This window comes from Dama dama, unplaced genomic scaffold (assembly GCF_033118175.1).
Source record: "Dama dama isolate Ldn47 unplaced genomic scaffold, ASM3311817v1 ptg000082l, whole genome shotgun sequence".
Classification (NCBI taxonomy): domain Eukaryota; kingdom Metazoa; phylum Chordata; class Mammalia; order Artiodactyla; family Cervidae; genus Dama; species Dama dama.
The window spans coordinates 1639670-1645295 of NW_026870900.1; positions in this window are offsets into that span (position 1 = coordinate 1639670).

Consider the following 5626-nt stretch of genomic DNA (forward strand, 5'->3'; position numbering starts at 1 on the left):
CAGACCATTTCATACTCCTCTTATTTTTGACACCTTTTGAAGGTCTTCATATTTCTCACACATTTTCAGGCTCTTCATATTTTTCAAAACCGCTTCATGCACCTAATATTTTTCAGATCGTTTCATGATCATCTCTTTTTTGACACCTTTTGATGCTTTTCATATTATTCACACCTTTTCAGGCTCTTCATGTTTCTGAAAACCGCTTCATGCTCCTCGTATTTTTCAGACCGTATCATGCTCTTCATACTTTTGACACCTTTTGAAGCTCTTCATATTTCTCACACCTTTTCAGGCTCTTCTCCTTTTTCCACACCACTTCAGGCTTCTCCTATTTTTCAGACCGTTTCATGCTCCTCATGTGTTTCACACCTTTTGAATCTCTTTATGTTTTTCACTCCTTTTCAGGCTCTTCATGTTTTTGATCAGCATTTCATGCTCCTCCTATTTTTCAGACCGTTACATGTTCCTCATATTTTTGACACCTTTTGAAGCTCTTGATATTTTTCACACCTTTGAAGCTCTTCATTTTTTTCACACGTTTTGAGGCTCTTCATGTTTTTCAACACCGCTTCATGCTCCTCCTGTTTTTCAGACCGTTTCAAGCTCCTCATGTATTTCATACCTTTTGAAGCTCTTCATACTTTTCACACCTTTTCTGGCTCTTCATATTTTTCGCACCTTTCCAGGGTCTTCATGTTTTTGAACACCTCTTCATGCTCCTCCTATTTTTCAGACTGTTTAATGCTCCTCATAATTTTGACACCTTTTGAAGCTCTTCATATTTTTCACCCCTCTTCAGGCTCTTCATGTTTTTCAACACCGCTTCTTGCTCCTCCTATTTTTCAGACCGTTTCATGCTCCTCAAATTTTTGACGCCTTTTGAAGCTCTTCATATTTTTCACTCCTTTTCAGGCTCTTCATGTTTTTCAACACCACTTCATGCTCCTCCTATTTTTCCAACCGTTTCATGCTCCTCATATTTATGACACCTTATCAAGCTCTTCATATTTTACACACCTTTTCAGGCTGTTCATGTTTTTCAACACCACTGCATGATTCTCCTATTTTTCAGACCGTTTCATGCTCCTCATATTTTTGACACCTTTTGAAGCTCTTCATATTTTTCACACCCTTTCATGTTTTTCAACACCACTTCATGCACCTCCTATTTTTCAGATCGTTTCATGCTCCTCATATTTTTGACACCTGTTCAAGCTCCTCATATATTTCACACCATTTCAGGCTCTTCATGTTTTTCAACACAACTTCATACTCCTCCAATTTATCAGACCGTTTCATGCTCATCTCATTCTTAACACCTTTTGAAGCTCTTCATATTTTACCCACATTTTCAGGCTCTTCATGTTTTTCAAACCTTTTCAGGCCTTCATGTTTTTGAACACCGGTTCATGCTCCTCATATATTTCAGACCGTTTCATGCTCCTCATATTTTTGACACATTTTGAAGCTCTTCGTATTTTTCACACCTTTTCAGGCTCTTCATGTTTTTCAACCCCGCTTCATGCTCCTCCTATTTTTCAGACCGTTTCATGCTCCTCATAATTTTGACACCTTTGAAGCTCTTCATATTTTTCACACTTTTCAGGCTCTTCATGTTTTTCAACACCACTTCATGCACCTCCTATTTTTCAGACCGTTTCATGCTCCTCATATTTTTGACACTTTTTCAAGCTCCTCATATATTTCACACCTTTTCAGGCTCTTCATGTTTATCAACACCACTTCATGCTCCTCCTATTTTTCATACCGTTTCATGCTCATCTCATTTTTGACACCTTTTGAAGATCTTCATATTTTTCACACCTTTTGAAGCTCCTCATATTTTTCACACCTTTTCAGTCTCTTCATGTTTTTGAACACCGGTTTATGCTCCTCCTATTTTTCAGACCGTTTCATGCTTCTCATATTTTTGACAGGTTTTGAAGCTCTTCATATTTTGCACACCTTTTCAGGCTCTTCATGGTATTGAACACCGCTTCATGCTCCTCCTATTTTTCAGACCGTTTCATGCTCATCTCTTTTTTGACAACTTTTGAAGCTCTTCATATTTTTCATACCTTTTGAAGATCTTCATATTTTTCACACGTTTTCGGGCTCTTCATATTTTTCAACACTGCATCATGCTCCTTCTATTTTTCAGACCGTTTCATGCTCCTCATATTTTTGACACCTTTTGAAGCTCCTCATATTTTTCACACCTTTTGAAGCTCTTCATATTTTTCACACGTTCTCAGGCTCTTCATGTTTTTCAGCCCCGCTTCATGCTCCTCCTATTTTTCAGACCGTTCCATGCTCCTCATAATTTGGACACCGTTAGAAGCTCTTCATATATTTGACACCTTTGAAGCTCTTCATATTTTTCACACGTTCTCAGGCTCTTCATGTTTTTCAACCCCGCTTCATGCTACTCCTATTTTTCAGACCGTTTCATGCTCCTCATAATTTGGACACCGTTTGAAGCTCTTCATATATTTGACACCTTTGAAGCTCTTCATATTTATCACATTTTTGAACCTCTTCATATTTTTCACACCTTTTCAGGCTCTTCATGGTTTTGAACACCGCTTCATGCTCCTCCTATTTTTGAGACCGATTCTTGCTCCTCATATATTTAACACCTTTTGAAGCTCTTCATATTTTTCACACTTTTTCAGGCTCTTCATGTTTTTCAACATCGCTTCATGCTCCTCCAATTTTTCAGACCGTTTCAAGCTCATGTCATTTTTGACACCTTTTGAAGCTCTTCATATTTTTCACACCTTTTCAGGCTCTTCATGTTTTTCAACACCACTTCATGCACCTCCTATTTTTCAGATTGTTTCATGCTCCTCATATTTTTGACACATTTTCAAGCTCCTCATATATTTCACACCTTTTCAGGCTCTTCATCATATTCAACACCACTTCATGCTCCTCCTATTTTCCTGACCGTTTCATTGTTCTCTTATTTTTGACACCTTTGGAAGCTCTTCATATTTTTCACACCTTTTCAGGCTCTTCATGTTTTTCAACACCGCTTCATGCTCCTACTATTTTTCAGACTGTTTCATGCTCCTCATAATTTTCACAGCTTTTGACGCTCTTCATATTTTTCACACCTTTTCACGCTCTCCATTTTTTTAACACCGCTTCATGCTCCTCCTATTTTTGAGACCGTTTCATGCTCCTCATATTTTTGACACTTTTTGAAGCTCTTCATATTTGTCACAGCTTTTCAGGCTCTTCATGTTTTTGAACACTGCTTCATGCTCCTCCTATTTTTCAGACCGTTTCATGATCCTCTCTTTTTTCACACCTTTTGAAGCTCTTCATATTTTTCACACCTTTTCAGGCTCTTCATGTTTTTGTACACCGCTTCATGCTCCTCCTATTTTTCAGACCGTTTCATGCTCATATCATTTTGACACCTTTTGAAGCTCTTCATATTTTTGATACCTTTTGAAGCTCTTCATATTTTTCACATCTTTTCAGGCTCTTCATGTTTTTGAACACCACTTCATGCTCCTCCTATTTTTCAGACCGTTTCATGCTCCTCATATTTTTGACACCTTTTGAAGGTCTTCATAATTTTCACAGCTTTTCAGGCTCTTCATGTTTTTCAACAGCGCCTCATGCTCCTCCAATTTTTCAGAACGTTACATGCTCCTCATGTATTTCACACCTTTTGAAGCTCTTCATAATTTTCACACCTTTTCAGGCTCTTCATGTTTTTAAACACCGCTTCATGCTCCTCCTATTTTTCAGACAGTTCCATGCTCCTCATGTATTTCACACCTTTTGAAGCTCTTCATAATTTTCACACCTTTTCAGGCTCTTCATGTTTTTGAACACGACTTCATGCTCCTGCTTTTTTTCAGATCGTTTCATGCCTCTCATATTTTTGACCCCTTTGAAGCTCTTCATATTCTTCACACCTTTTCAGGCTCTTCATGATTTTCAATACCGCTTCATGATCCTCCTATTTTTGAGACCGTTTCATGCTCATCTCATTTTTAACACCTTTTGAAACTCTTCATGTTTTTCACACCTTTTCAGGCTTTTCATGTTTTTGAACACCGCTTCATGCTCCTCCTATTTTTCACACTTTTTGAACCTCTTCATATTTTTCATACCTTTTCAGGCTCTTCATGTTTTTGAACACCGTTTCATGCTGCTCCTATTTTTCAGACTCTTTCATGCTCGTCATATTTTTGACACCTTTTGAAGCTCTTCGTATTTTTCACACCTTTTCAGGCTCTTCATGTTTTTGAAAACCGCTTCATGCTCCTCCTATTTTTCACACCTTTTGAAGCTCTTCATATTTTTCACCCCTTTTCAGGCTCTTCATGTTTTTCAACTCCGCTCATGCTTCGACTCTTTTTCAGACCGTTTCATGCTCCTCATATTTTTGACACGTTTTGAGGCTCTTCGTATTTTTCACACCATTTCAGGCTCTTCTTGTTTTTGAACAACGTTTCATGCTCCTCCTATTTTATAGACCGTTTCATGCTCCTCATGTATTTCACACCTTTTGAAGCTCTTCATAATTTTCACACCTTTTCAGGCTCTACATGTTTTTCAACACCACTTCATGCTTCTCTTATTTTTCAGACCGATTCATGTTCCTCATATTTTTGACACCTTTTGAAGCTCTTCATTTTTTTCACACCTGTTCAGGCTCTTCATGTTTTTCAACGCCGCTTCATGCTCCTCATCTTTTTCAGACCGTTTCATGCTCCTCATATTTTTCACACCTTTTGAAGCTCTTCATATTTTTCACAACTTTTCAGGCTCTTCATTTTTTGTTCACCATTTCATGCTCCTCCTATTTTTCAGACCGTTTCATCCTCCTCATATTTTGACACCTTTTTAAGCTCTTCACATTTTTCACACCTTTTCAGGCTCTTCATGTTTTTCAAAACCGCTTCATGATCCCCCTATATTTCAGACCGTTTCATTCTCCTCATATTTTTGATACGTTTTGAAGCCCTTCATATTTTTCACACCTTTTCAGGCTCTTCATGTTTTGAACATCGTTTCTTGCACCTCCAATTTTTCAGAACGTTTCATGCTGCTCATATATTTGACACCTTTTGAAGCTCTTCATCATTTCACAACTTTTCAGGTTCTTCATGTTTTCAACACCACTTCATGCTCCTGCTATATTTCTGACCGTGTCATGCTCCTCATATTTTTGACACCTTTTGAAGATCTTCATATTTTTCACACCTTTTCAGGCTATTCAGGTTTTTCTACACCGCTTCATGCTCCTCCTATTTTTGACACCTTTTGGAGCTCTTCATATATTTCATGCATTTTCAGGCTCTTCACGATTTGAAAAGCGTTTCATGCTCCTCCTACTTTTCAGACCGTTTCATGCTCCTCATATTTTTGAAACCTTTTGAAGTGCTTCATATTTTTCACATCTTTTGAGGCTCTTCATGTTTTTCAAAACCGCTTCATGCTGCTCCTATTTTTCGGACTGTTTCATGCTCCTCATATTTTTGACACCTTTTGAAGCTCTTCATATTTTTCACACCATTTCAGGCTCTTCATGTTTTTGAACACTGTTTCCTGCTCCTACTATTTTTCAGACTGTTCATGCTCCTCATATTTTTGTCAC